The 21,771-nt window shown below is 44.8% G+C and overlaps 1 long non-coding RNA gene across 1 annotated transcript; it reads right to left on the reverse strand.

The window, feature by feature from the left end:
- Nucleotides 1–1,136: 1,136 nt before the first annotated feature.
- LOC142494480 (uncharacterized) lies at nt 1,137–11,583 on the reverse strand. Its single transcript, XR_012801472.1, has 3 exons — nt 11,527–11,583; nt 11,035–11,321; nt 1,137–1,282 (listed from the first exon to the last, which is right to left on the reverse strand). It is a non-coding gene; the product is annotated as an uncharacterized LOC142494480 (long non-coding RNA).
- Between the last annotated feature and the right edge of the window lie 10,188 nt (nt 11,584–21,771).

Here is a 21,771-nt window from a genome sequence, read left to right on the forward strand (position 1 = left end):
CGCAAAGTTCACCTTTCCTGTCTTGCCTTTAAATTCTTTATGGGCAAGCTACCCAGCTACCTGAACAAGCTCCTCACCCCTACCACATGCAGCACTTATCACCTGAGATCAGACTCCAAAAGACTGTTCATGGTCCCAAGGCTCAACAAAGTATCCGGCCGTTCCTCCTTCTCTTACCGTGCACCCCAAAACTGGAACAACCTTCCAGAGACTCTCACATCCACCACCCATTTAAGTTCTTTCAAATCTAAGGTTGTCTCACATTTTAATCTGGTCTGTAACTGTTTCATTCGCCCATAACATATATTTTCTTTAACTGTGCATGCAATGTCTTGTATATAATGTATACCCTGTTCATTTATATAACTGTATTTGTAACCACGTATTATTTGTCTTAACTCTGTGCCCAGGACATACTTGAAAACGAGAGGTAACTCTCAATGTATTACTTCCTGGTAAAATATTTTATAAATAAATAAATATTGTAACAAATTTCTAATGGGAGAAAACCTGGGCGTATAACTGTTAGGTTGTATTATAACCTTGGAACAAACCGCAAAGATAACATGTAACTATTCACACATTCAGCAGACATCCGTATGCGTTCAACTTAGACACTGTACAGTTGAACAGAGAAGAAATGGCAGAAGCTTCCACATTGCACAGCCATCCACGTAAATTATACAAATTTTTGATTTATGAAGCAATCGAATAAACGCCAGAGAAAAGGGCATCTGTGGGTCAAATCTATGACTTGATACAAAAGAAATATCCATACTACCAAGAACCTGACAAACAACGAAATTTTAAAACTTCTGCACGATTCACTTTATCCGCAAATGAATGTTTTGAGCTTGTCCATGATCGGCTAGATCAACGATATGGATGCTGGCATGTTGCGCCATCATTGAAACATACCATGGAACATGGAACATATCTTCAGTTAAATAGCATATTTTTGCCTAATACCAGTTACACTGAAGCCGCACTGACTGTCGCATCTGCTGATATACCTGCACCCTCCATTCATCAAGACCAGATGCAAGATGGACATAACTACTATGATATGTATCAAAACTTATATGGGCAATACCAATGTGGATGTGAAAACAACCAACAACTGTACGTACCTCCGAACGTCTTGTTTGAAGAAGCCATTGCAGATCCATATGACGCCCTCATGTAGATGTGTGTGATTCAGGATTTAACCGTTGCCTCAACCATGGATGATACTGTTGTGCCTTCCTGGAGCGAGCAGTTGCAGCCAAATCAGTTTTGACTTCTACAAGAATGGTAAATACAAATTTTGTTATGCCTTTACTCAAATTATATATGTGTACATTAATAATATACACCATTTGTTAGCCAAATGAGTGGATATAGCTTAACATTGCAGACAGCCTTACATGTAGCATGCACAAATACATTATTTCCTATAACAATATACTACATGACGAACCATTAGTACACATTAGTGACGGAGTCCTAAATCATAGATTATTATCGCTTTTAAAGTATCATTTCAATATGTTACACTAACTGTAACACACACACACACACACCTCATTGTTTAGCATTCAACATATAAAAACAAAGTGTCGCCCACATATGACGTGGGAACGTGGTCATGTCCCAAGGCGTCCTTAAAAAGGTTACCGATGCAAGCCCCACCCCCAACCAACATGCGCGCGTGAAACAGTATTGGCTGTGCCCGTAGCTTATTGTTACGGTCAGTGCAGTGTGTCGTGCGCGTGCGTCGGTGGGGCGGTGCGTGCACAGCGCTGGAGGCCAATGTTCATTCAGTGGGAGGGGTGTTTGCGTGCATTTCACGGTGCCTTAACATGACGTCACACGTATTTTGTTCGCTCATTGGCTGATCGTCCGGTTTTGCCGTGGGCACACGTCCGTTTACAAAGTTTAGATATGTACGTGTGTAGAAGTGAATTTGTTTCGCTTCCATATCATAACTTTCAGCCATGATATGCGTAATGCTAGCAGCACCATGGAGGGACATGTATTGAACGCACAGCGTAAACATTGTTTTGCGCATGCGCTAAGACTTAGTCCACACATTCGTGACGTGCGCGCACAACAGACGTTGTGCGTGCACATTATTATGTATACAGGCACCGGAACAAACATATCAGTAGTAATGCCAGCAATGCCATTAGAAAAATGAGACAGTTCACTATCTGTAGTTTTATCCTTGCAGTTTAAACATATACGTAACTTATGCGTCAATATCCACAATCATATAGAGATGTGTTAAGCGTTGTCATGCTAAGACATAGATAAATGTGCAATCTTTGAACATCATGTGTTTGCTGTATTTCACAGATGTCGAGGATGAATACATGGGACCAATGTATGAATTCAGATCGTTATATTAGATGAATCTGACGACTAGAGAACAACTATTATAATAAATATGTAACAATGCTTTCAATGATTGGTGCGCAGATTAACAATCACTACATAATGTTATCCTATTGTGCAAATATTTACTATGCACTTAATTATCATAATGATGTTGCTAAGCACTGAAGTTAGAACTTATATTGATATTTTTTCTTTTCTACTAACATTATATGTATTTCCATGTGATATTTGCAACCAACATTATCACTCAGCAAACACATTAATCTACTATATATTATAATCTCACGTGTGACTTGTCAAAGAATGTAAATGCTACATACCAACTCGTACACATTGTATCTGAACGTACACAATAACAATAGTGAGGTGCTAGAAACTGTTTAGTCGTGTGAATGTTATATTATCACCTAAGTTGTAGTGGTAACCTAACATGCCTGAGCTAATGAATGTTAGGTAGAGATCATTAAACCATGAACATTTGTGTGTACATTTAATTCACACGAGTAACTATAGTTTAGTGTTATTAGTAAACGTACAACACATACATAGCTAAGTGAGGCAAATGATAAAACCAACATTATTATGTTGCTTTATATTATTTCTGGTCGAAATACATACATCACACAAAAACACCTAAATCGTGTCTTCAGAAGCCCAAATGTTCTCACTATGACGGATTGTGTAGATATATGTGCCACGTTATACCTCTCCTCTGCTTCACATTGAGGGTTTGCCACCGGGGTCAACAGCCACGGCCTAATTCCGTATCCTGAGTCACCTATAATCCATCTTGCACAAATATGATACAATTTGTGTTAACATTATTACATTCAACCGTTCATAGTAAAACTAGAGTTGTTTGTTAACACATCATAATATGTACTCACCCACCAACTAACAAGGTCCAAAATATCCTTCTTCGAAAGCATGGAAGACTGATGAGTTTCTCAGGATAGAGGAATCATGACTGGAACCAGGAAATTTGGCTACCACATGCATAATCTTCATCGTGGCATCGCATACCACCTGTACATTCAGGGAATGGATTTGCTTACGGTTGCGGTAAGCATGCTCACTCTGACTAGGCGGGATCAAAGCAACATGGGTGCAATCTATTGCACTCATCACACAACGTATCCCGGCTATGGTATAAAAGCCATTCCTCACTTCCAGCCACTCTGTGTGTTCTGTAGGAAAATGAATATAATTCCTAGCGCGTCTATTCAGTGCACATAGATACTGGGTAAAAGCCCGTGAGAATGTAGATTGCGAGACCCCGCCCACTATGCCCACAGTTGTCTGGAATGACGCGGAAGCAAGATAATGTAATGAGCACAGCATTTTAACAAGCCCAGGGACTGCACGACCTCTGGCTGTCACAAAATCTAAATCTCCCCGTATCTCTTCATAAAGAGCTAAGATTGCTGCTGAACTCAAACGATACCGACTTATAATCTCCTCCTCACTCATCCCATCTAACATGGTTCTCTCCCTGTCCAAATGAGGATGAGGCACAACTTCTCTCCTCTCATCTCCTTGCCATCTCCCTCTCCCTTTCCCTCTCCCTCTCCTCTCTGCGTCCCTGTCTCTGTCCCTGTCCCTTCCTTGGCCTGTGACATCCTGACCCTCAGCTAGCCTCTTCTCCAATAGAATCTTCCTCCGTCTAATAAACATTTGCATCATTTTCAGGTCTGTAGCTGTCAATGCGCAGGTAATTAGCCTCCTTTAAATACCTATGTGATGATGTCAGGTGACTTGATGAAGTGCAAGGTGTTACAGTACATTAACATATCCAAGTAGTTTACTCCAAATGGGTATCCAGTACGAATTTAAAGGATTGTTTATGTGTGTTCACCAGGCAATCATGATATTTGACAATGATGTCACGTTAAGCTTTGTACAAAAATTTATTTGCAAGTATTTATGGAATGTGTAATGCATGTACCACTTCTGAACGCAACACTCAGTCATCTCATTAGGATACAACCATGACATTGACGTTGAAAAACTACGTTGCAACATGTATAATTTGGCATGTTATAGTCACATGTTCACTTGAACTAATTGTTATGTGCATATGCATAATTTGATGTCATCAGGATACTTGCTATTGATTATGTTTCAATCGTGTAAAAATGAGTAACTATTATAGATGTGTGTATAAGTTAGCATGAAGTGATTCTAATGCATCGTGTACAATGTAAACATGCAATGTTATTGAGTGTCCAATTGCGGACGTCATCAAAAGAGGGAGGTCACAAAGTACATGTAAACATGAAAACAAACAGCTACATTTACATTTGATCATGCGTTACACATTCAAAGCATTCTCTAATGTATACCAACATTACTATACGCTGGATCTGTTAGATGTGTGAAATCTGTTACATCATATAATAAATTGAAGCACACTTAAGTAACATGTTTCATATGATGTGACCTGTTCCTTTAAGAGTTTACTATTGGAGTTTCCCTTGACACGTCATAACATTAAGACTAATGTGACACGCAAATCATCATAACATTGAAAAGTACCATGTTCTGCCAATAATAAACGTAAGTGCTGACACAATGAAGTGAATAACATCGACACTGTAATGCCAAGCACATTTGTATTATGAGCAATAGAACGTAAACACTCCTATAAAGTTATAAGTCCCCGCTCCATTGACTCCATTGATGTAGAGATGAGGTTTTTTTTCTAAGTGCCGTCCCGGCAACCTTGCCGATCCTTCTCCCTTCCAACTTGCCAACTTTAGTTGGAGGGACAAATTGCCGAATAAATCTCCATTTTTGAGTGCCGATCAGCACCGATAAGCTGATCGGGGCTACTAGAATACAGCCGATTTCAAAAAGTGCCGAAAAGTGCCGATAAGTGGGTTATCGGCAGCCGCATGACGATAAATTTTTATCGGGAAAAAATGCCGATTTTGACCAATTATCGGTGCTTACTGAATCTCAAATCCAATTTTGGCGGGAAAGTGCCGATAAAAGCCTTATCGGCGCTTAATGCATGAGGCCCTTTATCACATATCCTCCCCCCAGCTTACACCTTCTGGGGTGAGCGGCCATGGATATATTTCACAAAAAGGCCACTACCTAACTTTTTGTACTATACTGTAAGCTATAAATACTTTTAGAAGATACAAATCTTGTTATCTTATTAAGGGCCATCAACCCTGTATACTGACTTGTAGCCTTACCTAAATTTTCAAAGAGAGAAAAATTACAATATTGCAATATTCACACACTGCATACTCTAGAGACATAATATGCGATATAATTGACAAGAAAATTATGTTGCAAGGTTTAAGTGTCCTTGACATAGTCCACACGTGTACTTTATTTTACGCCGCGTTAACATAGAGACGTGTCCAGAAGCTGGCAGAATCTCAGTAAGTTGAGGTTGCAGAGGCCTTGCGCGGTCCCCCGGCATTTAATTTAAATGCCTTGGGAAAGAACTCTGGACCTCTGCAACCGCCGCTCCCCCCCAGAAAAATATTGCGCCCCTGGGGGAGGTGGGGGGGGGGGCGTGCCCCCCAGTTTGCACACCCCTGGGCTATATGATCCTGAACCAAATCTTCCACCTGACAAATCTAAAAGTGTCTCAACTGTGGCTCATAATGAAGGTCATTATGTCAATAGAAAAATTCAGTGTTACAATTGTGGAAAGATGGGTCATTTCAAACGTTATGGTAAATTACCAAGGCAAGATGGAAGCGGCGGGATTAAAAAAGACTGGCAAAATACTGTAGACAGAGACAGGATAGACAGGATAATACGGAACCTAACAAAAAAGGGGAATCTATTTACACCCCTCTCCTAAAGGAGTTGGCTAAGTTGCTAAAGTCTAATGGTCAGTTTTTGGACTAGGTTGGTCTTAGGGATCAGATACAAGACACTTTGTTTTGTACTATTTGTTTTATTGGTAAACTTGCAATTTTGCTAAGTGTCAGTGTTGGGTAATTATCAGACTCAATTAATGATTTCAGTGAAGTTCAGCTCTATTCCCCCTCAACCTCCTCAACGTTCTCATGTGCTGCAGAGGGTGGTGGGATTTCTTTAGGCTCTGGGATGCACTGCAGACCATGTTTTTCTTTTATTATCTGAGTAAAGAAATGTTTGCATTTCTTACAAAGATTAAGTAATTGCAGTAATTAAAATTATGTGATAAATGCATTCATATTATGTCACTTTTTAGTTCAGGAGTGTTTTTTACGTGTAACCCCTCCTTGCCCAGCTCAAAATGAGTTGTTGCAGTGAGGTAGTGTGGAAAGGTGCATGATGTTGGTGTACAGACTCAATCATTTCCTCAGGGTGCTGGCACCTGGCTGGCTGGTTTATGTAAGTATTGAGGTTGATAATAAAGGGCACCAGAAACTTTGTTGCACAAACAGGACAGGTTTTATTGACAGGACAGGTTTTCATACATACACACAGTGTCTTCCCTGGGCCTCAGATAGTTGACCAGGGTGGTACACACAGCTTTGTCACATCTTCATAGAGTCCAAGGGTGATGGGAATGTGCCTTCCATTTACTCTCAATGCTTTGGAGTTAATTCCAGACCCCTACCAGGGCTAGGTTCAGGGGTGCACCTTCAATCTAGGATTCCATTACCCGTCATCCTGTGCATAGTCCCTCTAGAACATACAATGGTGGTCTGGTGTGCCTAGCCGTGGAATTGGCATTGGGGCAATTCCAATGTGATACTCCCCCCAGTGAATCCCTGTTCTAGAGCTCCCAAGCCATAAGTGACCACACACATCCGATAGGTAGGGACAAGGAGTGTCATGCACAAGTTAATGGTCGCTGGTCCCTGAGAGAGGGTGCACCCGTGTCGCAGAGTCCTGATTGGAGCAGGAGAAGCCCTCCATTGTGCAGGTAATTGCCAGATAAGCACCATAGCATTGATAACAAGAGAAGTGCCTCTTTGGGTATGCTACACAAGCTCCCAATGAAGAAGTATATATGATGCCAATTATAAATACAGCATAAATGTTTAAAAGACAAAGTTTCTGGTGCTCATCTTCTAACATTTCTTCTTAAATGCCCAGTCTGCACAAAGTCCATCACCCTGGGAAGGTACAGTATGAAAAGAGACTGAGCACCACTGTTCATACACTGTATGATGTAGCACTCATTTTGAGCTGGGTAAGGAGGGGTTACATACTCTATCTGAAAAACGCCTGCCTAAAAAAATAGCTTATTTTTAAGTTATTGGCATGAAATTGTATTGACTGAAGTACAGTATAAAGTAATATCTTCCCCTTGGTATTGTTGGCACTTGTATTTTGTTTCCTTAGGAATTTCACTTGAACAACAAACACCCAACTGTACCCAGCCCAAGATTCTGGCACTGCCAACAGATAATCTACAAAGATTTTTTTATTTTTGCAATGCAAGTACATGAACCTCTTCACTGCCAAAAGGAGCCTGCAATGCTGTGTCCCTGGCAGCAAAGGTGTTAAAATCCAGGGGGGTTATTCATTAAATGGAGGAGTGCAGAACGGGGCACTACAGTATCTCACAGAAACTCCCTTGGAAGTTAATGGGAGTTTCCATGCATTAGTGCCCCTATCGGCACTATCGCAGCTTAATTAATAACCCCCCATATAGCTGTAGTATTTTCACTTTCTTAAATGTGGTAGCTTTAAAAATTATCAGGTATCATGTGATCTATTCTGTGTCCAAATTTGTGGCTTTTGCACAGGACACAGTATTGACTTTCCACTCATGTTTTGGTCAATACAGGCATGGACACATCTGTGTAGTGTGCTGTATGCTAAAGTTGAAGTGTCATTTTAAACAAGTAGTGGACCTGTGTCTGATTTCAAAGAATCATCTTGTAAAATGGTAGAGCTCATGGACTGCATTTCTACGTAACTACCTTCCTACCATCATACTTCAATCACTGATTGTATTTATTCACCTGCATTTTTCTAAGCTCAAACGTGTGTAAAATTAAGAGACACACCTCAGAACTATAAAAAAAATTATATTTTCTTAAACAATTCCAATTACCTAATGTAAAGTGGCACCCACAGCCATGTAACCTGTAATGTTGTCAACTTATTATTTTGTCCTTAAGACATACTGTACATGAAAATGAGAGGTACACTGGCGACACACTTTATTCGAGCTTGGCTAGTCCCACGAATTCGGGTATACCCGGGTGTATTGAGGTTTGTGACTGTTTTCTGCCCGAGTGCATTGAGTTATTTTCCAAGCAGGGATTGAAGCATTTTATTCCCGCTGGCTGCAATACTGCACAGTATATATATATATACTGCATTACAATTCATGAATTTATGCCATCTGGTAGACACGCGAAGCATTGCAGCCTATTAAATCCTAATCATTATCATTTAACAGATCAGCCGCCCATCAGCCAGGCATGAACCCAGGCTGGGAAGGCAAATGCAACGGGGCTTGTCAGAGGTGAGGAGCGGCGCATTCCAGGTATCTGCCAGGTACATACCGGGTATTTGCTCGAATAAAGTGTGTCGGTGCAGTAAGTCAATTTATCTTTCCTTGGTAAAATATGTTATAAATTCATTATAAATAATATCGCTTTCTGACATTTTCATTTTCATCATTTGAAGGTTGAAAAGAGCAGTTTCTGGAAGATTACATATCTTGACTAAAAACAAGAAATAGAAGCGAAAAAGGAGCGTGCCTGAGATGAATAAAAATAGTAAGATCTTTAGAAAACGTAAATATACATCACTTACATATGAAAAAAGAATTAATGGGCACATTTGGTGATCTTATTAATCACAAGCATTTCATACATGCAATCGTACTTCATCAGGGGTTTATGATAAAGTATGATTGCACGTATGAAACATATTGAGGTTGATAACGTGAGGATGTAATCATGCTATCACTCATGTTACCACAAGAACTTCAGTGTTTTTACTTTTTCAGTGCTACAAACCTTGAGTACTGCGGGGTGCCCCTCCATTGCTCCTTGCTGCATTACATCTACAGAAGTCACACTACTGCACTGATGCCTCACACAGTGTGCCTATGAATTGTTTTGTCATATGTACTATAAGTGATGTACTGTATATTTAAGTAATAATCCCTGAAAAACAGGCATTGTTGGCCAGTAATACCCTATTCTGAGGGGAGTATTATTATTATAGGCTAAATGTAGGCTTTTTTCATACATAAGACACTTTTGTATATATTTAGCCAAGTGCCCCTGGCTATCGCCTTCTACTGGCCTCGACACTATAAGTCCTGATAGGAACAGGCAGTGTTGGGGTTAAACTCCTGTGCAGGGCCTAGCCTGCAGTTGCAGCCTGGATGAGTACTATTTTGTGTTATCCAGGGCAGGCCTAAACTGGCAGTTGGAATGTCATACCTGGGGAGGGTACTGACTGGGTCACATGTATATGGTGTGATGCCTGTCAGTAACTAGATGTGCCCTGTTATGGAGTGGGGCCCTTCCCCTGGGTATAAAAGATGACACTCCACCAAATTGAGGAGGACTATGGGCTATGATTAGCAGTGTATGGTATGGTGTGATAACCTTTTCCCTGCAAGAGGGTAAAGGAGATTAGGAGGGACTCTTGGGGCCTCAAGCCCCTGGGGACTGCTCCAGGGAATGGAGATGATGCCATGCTGTCTGCACAATAAACCTGCCATTGAACCAGCTATGATGTGTGGTTATTGGGAAGGAGAATTGCCTGTGGGGACCATTCTGCTCTCAGCAGGATCCTCATGGGATGGAGGCGCTGCACTATGAAACGAGAAAGCTCTGTTGCTGCTCCCATACAACAACCGCGGAGCAACTCAGACCTCCTGTACCAAGCAGGTGAGCTACAGCACAGGGGAACACCCATGTAGTGGCCAGATCTTCTGTGGCAGGGGGTACAGGTGCTACATATAGTTGTATAGATTTTTTTATTAAAATAAAGTTGTAAATACACAAAAGCACCTATCTCCATAAACACTGACACACACACTCATTGCAACTCTATAAACATTCACACTGTAGCCCCTCTATACTCACAGATACACACACACAAACTGCAGCCCTCCCACTATCTAAACACACACACACACACACATACCTCATTGTGTCCTACGCAGAGCTCTTTGCAAGAGGGAGGTGGAAGAGTCACTGTCTGGCCTGTCTGGCTACTGCCTCCTGTCTAATCACCTTCCCTATCTGGCTCTTACAAGTGAAAGCTGATTGGCTGGAAATAAAAACTTGTCAAGGCGCCAAATATTCCGGGCCATTACTGAATGAATGATGCCCAGAAGTTTGACCAATCAAAGAGCAGGGATTTCAATATTGTCCTGAAATGTAAGAGTTTAGCCTATAATAACTTTTGATAAAGATCTTACTATTTTTTTTATTCATCTCTGGTGCGCTCCTTTCTAGCTTGTAGTCCAGCAGGTTTCAATCTTTTTTTGGTAAAGGAACACTCTGCACCTCATGCTCCCTCTTCCCCTTATACTCCCTCTCTCTCCCTTAAGCTCCCTCTCCCCCTCCCACACTCTCCCCCTTATGCTCCCACATCTACACACACACCGCATAAACATCTGATTTATTAATTTTTTCAGGGAGCTGCCGGCGAGCGGGAAAAATCCCTGTAGTGAGAACAGTTTAGAGAGAGAGAGTGCATGCACACTTCTCTTACCTTGGAGCCTGCAGTGCTACAACGATCCGAAGCTCGCTCCTCCTGTTGGCCAGAAGTTGAATGCAACTTCTGGCACCGACAGGAGCAGAGAGAGAAAGGATTGTAGTCACCGCGTGGCTGCGGCTGGGGAACCGCCGGGTCACTGCTGTGTGGGCTGCCGCCACGCCTGGGACAGCTAGGAGAGTTGTTCCAGCTCTCCCCCCCCTGGCGGCTGCAGAATCCCTGATGGGTGCTCGCGGAACCTTAGTTGAAAATCACTGTTCTATTTCTTTGAAGATCTCTTCTTTCTGAAAAAAAAAAAAAAACCCTCAGTGCATTTGTGGAGCATTTGCAAATAGAAGGAAGCTGAAAAGAGATTTGACCAAACCTATACAACTGTTAAATATACATTACGTGGAGGATTTCCTTTTCATTTGGTTAAAGAACAAAAACTATTACCCATTAGCTGACAGAGGTTTTCCTTTAAACCTCATTCCGAGGGAACATATTTACCATTGTATTCTCTTCCCAATCACACACTCGTGCCCATAGGGCAGAACTGGAGTAAAGTATCATAATACATTGATGCAAAGAGCCGTTGGTAAGATACATTGAGAAAGTTTGTTAATTTCAGTCAAAGTCTAGAGCTGTAGCCACAAAATATTTTTTGAGGCTTGGTGTTGTTCTTGGCATGTACAGCAAAGCTGTTTTTCCTTGCTATCTGAATGTTTTTTTGCCTGCCCACCTTCGTGCTATAGGGATAACAAGTTTGGGCAACACATGGGAAAGTAAATGTTCCTATCCAATCCATGGCAGAATATTTCTGGAACATAATGTGACACAGTACTGTATACAAAGGCTTACAGATTTGGTCTTGCAATTTCATACCTTTGTTCATAATTCTGTGTCTAAACCACAGAGCCTAGGAGGAGCCTTATTTAAACTGTGCATTTATAAAACGCTTTCCCTATTTATCTCTACCACCTTGTTATATTTTGGAGGTCCATTCTTATGGCATTATAACTTAATAATGTAATGTTTAGAGACTGTGGGGCCTATTCACTAAACTTCAATAAAATCAGTTCATTGCAGAACAACTTTGCATTGTTTTATCGCGCTATAAAACATGTGTCCAAACGGTATTCATTAAGAAAAAACACAATTTTTTAAAAGTTCGTTAAAAAAAATGCAAGATCTTACTACTTGTTTTTTTTAATATCTATATTGTCATGCGGATCACGGAAGGCAATTGTATTATCATGATACCTTCACATACATATTCATGTTTGAGGGACAGCCCTCTGAGAATCTACACTTGCGAGACGCGTTATCCAGCAGTGAGAACCGAAACCAGAAGTGATAGTGAGAGCTCCGGAAGTGACGTCCGGAGCCCAGGGAGACGCCAGCAGGGCTGGGACACCTCTCTAAACAGCTGTTGCCGGTAGGAGAGATGTCTGCGAGACATCACTGAGCCTTAGGCTAAGCTTCTAGTCCCGGCGACGGCGACACAGCCGCGTGACGTCATCCATCTCCGTTGTCATAGTGATTTCTGCCAATAGTGTAGGAGACAAGAGATGGCAACCAGGGGGCATGGTGGGGGCGTGGCAGGAGTATGGCCGTGAGCGGTTCACCCTCATTGGCTGAACCGCTCAGGTGCTCTCTGACATCACGCAACAGTCGCCGAAAAAAGTTAAATTTCATTGACTTCAGTGATTTTGGTCGTTGTGTCACTACGTCGTGGTCGTGCACACTATAGGGGCACGTGATGGATTGCATTAACTTATTTTGACACGGCGTTGCATCTTCAGGACTATAAGTGCGGCCTTAGGTGGATGCCAGAAGGGCAGGGTGCCACTCCGGGACCACAATCGACACTCCAGGGACCAGTAGCAGTGAGTTAGTCCACGTCGTTGAAGCACCATACACAAAGTGTTGAATGCCTTTTATTACTGCACAGAATGTGAGTGCATTTTTTTTATATTCTTTTAAGCATAAAGTTTATATATATTTTGAGGTGTGCAATGGTCCCCCTCTTCTTCATTACACATTGAGGTACCAACAACTCGACCCCCACATCTGAGGAAAAGATTGCCTGAGATTTGGATATCATTAATTTGTTACACTGTGAGCAGGCAACACATAGGAGACAAGATTATCCCTTCTACTCATTTGATTGCATTTAAGCTTATGTAACATGGCCTCCTGGCAGTTACTTCTGTTTCTGGACCTTTCCTCTGTCAGTCCTGTTAGTGCAGGCAGCGGAAAGGTTAAATCAGGTCTAAACCTGTATGTGTATTTCAGCCTTGAATGTTGTAGCAATATTCGAGGGTGGGCCTTGCAACTCTGAGGTTGTCAATCTCAGGGGTGGATATTGGTTGGAACGCCCCCTGCTGTGTGTGGGCCAATCTGTATCCGGCTCTGGTTTGTAATGAGTCAGAGTTAAAGACACTCCCCGAAGATGTTCAAATTGGGACATGACTCCTAAATTATCAGTTAGTGTTCAGTTAGTGTTCAGTTAGTGTGTTGAGAAAGAGTCAGAGAGGAGACAACATATGAAGGAAGCTGTCTCTCCCTTAACCCCCATGCTGAGTGGAAGGGGGGGGGGAAAGAATATCATGCTGTGCAGGCATAGGAATGAGAGATATGCTACCACTGATTCTCTGTATTGGAGCTGCCACCAATAAATACTGAAAAGACATTGCTGTGTGGATTCCTGTCTCTGGGAATGAAGGAGTGTCAGTGGGGGTCCATCCCATGAACACCCCAGAGGATCCTCACTGGCTGGAGGCACTGCACCATCAGAAGACATCAGAGATCAAGGTACTTCCATGCAGAGACTATGTCGAGCAAAGACTGACAGCAGACAGGAGCAAGAAAAAGCAGGGAGATCCAATCAGGAATGGAGGCGGGACAGGAAGAGCTACAGGGAGACACTGCAGATTGGTGCAGGCATAACAAGCCAGGTGAGTCTTGTTGGTAACCTGAGTATGCCCATGCGGCGTGCGGGGGCGGAGCCTGAGGTCCGGGGGACAGGAAGAAGAGTGTGCAGAATGAGCGCGCTCCGTAACGCGTGTACGCGCGTGGACCGCATCAGAGGAGGGTGCGGGTGTGCGCGCGGGAAGGCGTGGCGCGCCCGGCGCTGAGCAGAGGAATCGTGAGCAGAGGAATCGCCGAGGGGAGAGATCCCGCGACGACGGCAGGGGCGGGGAGGCACGGAGGCCGGTAAGGTAGGATTGTGTTGTGTGTCCAGGGACTCCCTAGGGGAAGAGAGTGCTCTGTGTGGGGAGCGCGGAGAACGCTGATTCCTGACAGTACCCCCCTCTTCAGGAACGGCCTCAGGACGGTCCATGAAAGGTTTCTCTGGAAACTTTCTCCTGAAGGACTTAAGAAGGGTCGGGGCATGAATGTCCTTTCAAGGTACCCAGGATCTCTCTTCAGGGCCAAAGCCCTTCCACAGCACCAAGAACTGGAGCTGGCCCCTGGATAGGCGAGAATCCAAAAGAGAGTGAACTTCGTATGCCTCGTTATTTTGGACAGTAATAGGATCCGGTTTATGAGTCTGATTTGGAAAGAAGTGACTGGTGATGAATGGTTTTAAGAGGGACACATGAAAGACATTGGGAATCTTCATACTGTGTTGTAGTTGGAGCCGGAATGCAACAGGATTGATTTGTTCACAAATAGGGAAGGGACCCAGGAACTTAGGTGCCAATTTTGAAGATGGTACCTTGAGGTGGATATTCTTAGAGGAGAGCCATACCAAATCCCCTGGCTTGTAACTGGGTGCCGAACGACGACGACGATCGGCCTGTAGATTTGGCAGAATTTACGGCGTACCCCGTAGTTGAGCCCAATCATCCTGGGAATCGGATATGAAACATATCAGGTACTTCTCCAGGGATTGGTTGATTCTCTCCATCTGTCCATTGGACTGTGGATGATAGGCGGAAGAGAACGAAGAAGAGATGCCCAATCTCTTCGTGAAAGTTCTCCAAAATTTGGATACGAATTGAGAACCTCTGTCAGAAACAATGGACGAAGGAATCCCATGAATCCGGAAAATCTGCTCCGTAAAGATATCAACAAGGGCGGGGGAGGTGGGTAATCCCTTAAGAGGAATAAAATGGGACATCTTTGAGAACCTGTCCACAACCACCAAGATAGTGTTCATTCCTTTGGACCTGGGCAACTCCACCATGGAGTCCATTAAATGTGGGACCAGGGGTGGTCGGGAACTGGAAGAGGTAACAGAAAACCCAGAGGCTTTTGAAGGAGAGTTTTGCTTTGAGCGCATGTGGGACAGGCGCGAGTAAACTTCAGAATATCTTGAGACATCCATGGCCACCAGAAATTCCAACGAATGAGATCAGTTGTCTATCTTAAAACCAGGATGACCTGCAGATTTAGAGGAGTGACCCAAGACAGGACCTCTGGAAATAATTTGGAAGGTACGAAGAGTTTGTTGTCGGGAACGACCAAGTCCTTGGGAATGCGTCTCTGGGAGTGCAAAATCTTGTCAAGATTCTTGAAAGAAGACGTGGCGAGGATCCTCTCCTGTGGAAGGATGGTCTCCAAAGATTCCTCTGGTCTCTCTTCAGAAGAATGTATTCGGGAGAGTGCGTCTGCCTTTACGTTCTTGGTCCAAGGGATATAGGAAAGGAGAAAATTGAATCGAGGAAAAAAAAGAGCCCAACGAGCCTGTCGTGGACCAAGGCGTCGAGCGTTTTCTATGTAAAGAAGGTTCTTGTGGTCCGTGAGAATAGTAAACGGATCTTTCGACCCCTCCAGCAGGTGTCTCCACTCTTGAAGAGCCATCTTCATGGCCAGAAGTTCCCTGTTACCCACGTCATAGTTCCTCTCGGCGGATGAGAATTTCTTGAAAAATATGCACAGGGATGTAACTTAACTTGAGGCGTGGGTCTCTGAGAAAGAACGGCTTCAGCACCGCAATCAGAAGTATCGACCTCCAGGATGAAGGGAAGTTCAATGTTGGGATGACGGAGAATAGGTGCGGAAATAAAAGCTTCCTTGAGTGTCTCGAAGGCGGAGAGGGCCTCAGATGACCAAGCAGAGGGATCAGCTCCTTTTTTGGTGAGAGGTGCCACAATGGTAGAAAAATTACGTATAAACTACGACAGTAATTAGCGAACCCTAAAAAACGTTGTATGGCCTTGAGAGAATTGGGTCTTGGCCACTCAGTAACTGCTTGAAGTTTACCGGAATCCATCATAAAACCTTCATCGGAAATGATGTACCCCAGGAACGGAGTAGAGGTCTGATGAAAGGTGCATTTCTACAGCTTGGCGTACAAATGGTGTTCACGGAGACGGGAAAGGACGTAGGAGGTGTGACGTATATGGTCCTGGAGATCTTTAGAAAAAATCAGGACATCATCCAAGTATACTATTACAAAAATATTGAGTACCTTACGAAAGACATCGTTGATGAAATCCTGGAAGACAGCGGGAGCATTACACAAGCTGAAAGGCATTACAAGATACTCGTAGTGTCCGCTACGCGTGTTGAAGGCCGTCTTCCATTCATCCCCCTTCCTGATGCGCACCAGGTTATAGACACCACATAGATCCAATGTTCCGGTTTATGTTTTAATGTCTGTTGGTTTGTTTTATATGTTGAGTTTCTGTCGTTCATCATTGGTATTTGTTTATCACCATTTATTTTAATTAAAGTAATAAAATAATAAGTATTAACTTTTACTCACCATATCAATCCAGACAATGAGGGCATGTTAAAGGGTGTAGATGTGTGGACAGAAGCAAGAGGACCGTCTCTAAGGAGATGTATGCCGGGGTAAGGGGACGTCCATCGATACCGACGAGTGCGATGGGAACTTTCTTCCTCACGAGCAGTATGCGGTTTAGTCTGGCGAATTCAAGGTCCACGAAGTTTCCTCCAGCTCCTGAGTCAATGAAAGCGGCGGTAGAAGTCTGGAACTTATCGCCTGATAGGGAGACTGGAAATGTAAGTTTTTTAGGGAGTTCACCTTTATGAAGGGGACGTGGAGAAATTACAACCAAAGAGAGAGAGAGCCCCTCTGTACTCACTGGGTGTTCCCGTTTCCCGGATGCACTGGACACTCCCGAACCAGATGCTCCATGGATCTGCAGTAGAATCACAATCCCCCGGCGTGGCGGAACTGCCGTATCGGTGTGCGGATGCGTTGTACCCCCAATTGCATTGGCTCTGGCAACTCTAGTGCAGGACGAAGAGGTGTGGTAGCACTTGGGAGAGCAGGAGTGCTGCTGGGAGTACTGGAGAAAGGAACTTGAAAGTTATGGAAGCGAGTGCGCTGACACTCTGAGCGGCGTACCTGAATAGGTTGATCCACTCGGACGGCCAAATTAATGAGGACCTCAAATTGATCCGGCCTGGATTGGCGAGAGAGTTCATCTTTGATGGGATCTGCCAGACCTTGCCAGAATACGGAGACGAGAGCCTCTTGTCCCCAGTTAGTCTCGGCTGTTAGAGTGCGGAATTCCACAGCATACTGTGTCACCATTCGCCGTCCCTGAGTGATCAGGAGAAGAGAAACAGATGCCATCTCTCGACGAGCGGGGGAATCAAATACTTGTTGGAACTCGGCTTTAAATGGCGGGTAATCTTGGGTAAGGTCAGAACGTCGCTCCCAAACTGGGGAAGCCCAAGCCAGGGCCCTGCCAGTGAGGAGGTTATAAATGTAGGCTACCTTCTTGCGACCAGTATTGTAGAGATTTCAAACTGCACCTCACACTGGTTTAGGAAACCCCTACATTCTTGAGGTTCACCTGCATAAGGCTTGGGGGGTGGAATCTTTACATCGGAGCTGCTAACTGCGCTTGCGGAGTGGGGGCTTACAACAGGTGAAGTCGCGGTCGGTACTCGGGCTGAGAGTACTGCGACCTGGCGTGTGAGTACCACAATTTGATCCACCATGGCCTGGTTTTGCTGAAGCAGATTGGAGAGAAATTGTTTAAGTTCAGTCTGGTCTGCGTCTTGTGGGCTCGACATAATGTTACGCCGGTGCTGCCCGCAGACCAAACCCGTCCCCTGAGCTGAAGGGGGAAGTGGTAATACACGCACCCGCAGCAAAAGGAGCATGTCCGGAATGTGGTATAAAGTGTTGCCAGGCCAGGTGTAGTAAAGTAGACAATACTTGCCGGTACCCGTTTTAGAGATAGAGTGAAGAATGCCTTGCCGAGGTCAGGGAGTGGAGAGCGGAGGTAGGTTGTAGTCCAAGTCGTGTTCAAGGGGTAACCAGAGTGTGCGTTGTCCAAGGAGTGCCGAGATCAAGTGCCAGAGGGGGTAGTCGTATGAGCCGTGTCAGAACCTGAGAAAACTCTAAGAGAATCCAGGAGTACTTCCATGCAGAGACTATGTCGAGCAAAGACTGACAGCAGAGAGGAGCTAGAAAAAGCAGGGAGATCCAATCAAAAATGGAGGCGGGACAGGAAGAGCTACAGGGAAACACTGCAGATTGGTTAAGGCATAACAAGCCAGGTGAGTCTTGTTGGTAACCTGAGTATGCCCGTGCGGCGTGCGGATGCGGAGCCTGAGGTCCGGGGGACAGGAAGAAGAGTGCGCAGAATGAGCGCTCTCCGTAACGCGTGTACGCGCGTGGACGGCGCCAGACGAGGGTGCAGGTGTGCGCACGGGAAGGCGTGGGCGCCTCCAGTGCTGAGCAGAGGAATCGCCGAGGGGAGAGATCCCGTGACGGCGGAAGGGGTGGGGAGCCGCGGAGGCCGGTAAGGTAGGATTGTGTTGTGTGTACAGGGATTCCATAGGGGAAGAGAGTGCTCTGTGTGGGGAGCGCGGAGAACGCCGATTCCTGACAATACCTATGTGACTAGGAGCAATTTTCATTGGCTGTTGTGAGGCTACTGGAACTCACGAGCAGCTCCCATATGTGACCTCCTGACGAAGCACACATGCGAAATGCATTGAGGTTAGGAGGGGCTGCGACGTGAGCACCTATTAGTGGAGAGAGATACCGGTTGCAGAGAGGAATTTCTAGCTGACAGAGCATCGTGTGTCCGGACCTGTATCATCTGTGCCCATGGCTTAACTTCTGGAGCTCCCGGTTCCCACCATTCAGTTATTAGATAGTTGTAAGTTCACATTTTTTTATTGTAATTGTATTTGTATATTGTACTGTTTAGTCTACTTGTGGGACTATTTTTATCATACATTTATACTGCTCAGTGCGCTATTTCCTCTCTCTTTTTGCTGGTGAACACAGAGGATCTTTCCAAGGATCAACCTGGTAAGTTGAAACAGACTAAATATACAGTATTATACAATGTATATGAAGCTTACAGTATCATTTGCACTGCAATCACACATACATATGGTGGGTAGTTCTCACATTAACCTATATGTGACATGCTTAAATGTATGACCTCATAATATTCAAGTGCACTACAGGCATACCATACATTAACGTACGCAATGGGTCTAGAGCATGTATGTAAAGCGAAAATGTACTTAAAGTGAAGCACTAACTTTTTGAAGTGAAACGTCTTTAGTGGCACCTCTGATGGGATAAAACTGGATAGATGGGGGGCGAAATGTGAAACGGAAGTGACGTCACGTAATGGACGCCGCTCCACTCACACGTCCCCTGTCACATGTGGCGGCGGCGATAGTCGCCGGCGCCGCTCCTAATCGCCGCCGCACCCCTCACCCTCCCCCCACACCCGGTTGCTATCGCCGCCGCTCCTAACTGCCGCCGTTCCCCGCCTGCTGCCATGCCGATGGACAGGAGGAGGGAGGCTGGCGCCGGCGCCGCTCCTAACAGCCTGGGAATGGGGGGGTTTGAGCGTGCCGCCGGGGTGTGGGGAAGGGGGGAGCTTGAGCGCGCCGCCGGGTTGTGGGGAAGGGGGGAGCTTGAGCGCGCTGCCGGGGGGTGGTGGGGTATCTGCTTAGAAGACTCAGACTGAGCCCCCCGGGTCCACAGCTCTGCCGGGGGTGGGGGGAGTCAGAAGAGAGGGGGCAGGACACAGACAGAGAGACATACAGTGTGTACACACAGAGTGATACACATACACTGACAGACACACACACTGACAGACACGCACACACTGACATACACACATTGACTGACACATACACACATTGACTGACACATACACACACTGATTGACACACACACTGACTGACACACACACACACACTTACTCTGACGCACACACACACTGACTGACACACACACACACACTTTGACGCACGCACACACTGACGCACGCACGCACACACACTGACGCACGCACACACTCTGACGCACGCACACACTCTGACGCACGCACACACACTCTGACGCACGCGCACACACTCTGATGCACACACACTCTGACGCACGCACACACACTCTGACACGCACACACTCTGACACACACTGACGCACGCACGCACACCCCAGTGATGTACCGAACACCGCCCCTGAATGATGTGCCTATTCCTTCCCCCCCTGTGAGCTCCCCCACCCGCTCAACATTCATGATGCTGGTACTGCTGCCAATAAACACATACACACACACACTGACGCATGCACACTTTGACGCACGCACACTTTGACACACGCGCACGCACACTGACTGTCACACATACGCAAACACACTGACTGACACACATATGCACGCACACTGACTGACACACATACTCACTGACTGACACACATACACACACTGACTGACACACATACACACACTGACTGACACACATACACACACTGACTGACACACATACACACACTGACCGACACAGAGAGACATTCATCCCCTCCCACATTTGAATGGTTAAGGGCTCACTCCATAGCATCTTCCACACAGGGGAACTTGTTTGCTTGCAGGATGTTTGTGACAACTCTAATACAGAGTGCTTTTCCTGGTAATGTACAGGTTAATAAAGGCTTCAATCAGACTAATATTGACAGATTTACTATAAATCATTCTTCCTGTTATTTCACAGGTTACTAAGAATTTATATTAGCGTTAGGGACCCCTGAATTGTGGTCTGCCATGAAGTTGGCTCAGGGGCTTACAACAATTTTGGCCAAAAATGTCAAACTAAAAGACCATTTTACTTAATAGATATTTATACATATATATTTAGGCACTGTACCGTGTATGAGTTTCACTGGATGTGCTAAAACTGAGCTTTGTCTGTGTTTTATGTTCTGTCTTTGGTTTTAAATATATATTGCCATGCTCAGTAGCACTCCTCTGTGACACTCATATGCTTATATATATGTTGTGGTTATTTTGGGGGTTCAATAGGAGCTTGTTAGGTGTCCAGTATATTTTACAATTGGTTTCCAAGAACAACAAGGACACCTTATCAAAAGTCTTGGTCACGTGGAAGAACAGGATACCCTCCGGAAAGAACAGGATGCCCGCCAGGTAGAACGTGATGCCCGCTGGGAAGAATGTGTCGTCCGCGCGGAAGGATGTGCCCTCCGCTCAGAGGAACGAGCTGCCGCCGCAGAAGCTGAAAGCCGTGAACTACGTGCAGCTTTAATCACCGCATCTGTTCAAAAGACTCTGACTGTGCAAACCGCGCCCCGTGTAACCCTTCCGGAAAAATTTGGAGGAAAAAGACAATCTTTTCGGGATTTCCTTAATCAATGCAGACATGTGTTCAAGCTTCAGCCTACCATCTATAATACCAACGAAGCCAAGGTTGGACTGATCATAACCCTGCTCAAGGATGAGGCCCTTGCTTGGGTCTCCCCTATGTTAGAACAGGATAGCCCACTACTAAGGG

This window comes from Ascaphus truei, chromosome 5 (assembly GCF_040206685.1).
Source record: "Ascaphus truei isolate aAscTru1 chromosome 5, aAscTru1.hap1, whole genome shotgun sequence".
Taxonomy (NCBI): domain Eukaryota; kingdom Metazoa; phylum Chordata; class Amphibia; order Anura; family Ascaphidae; genus Ascaphus; species Ascaphus truei.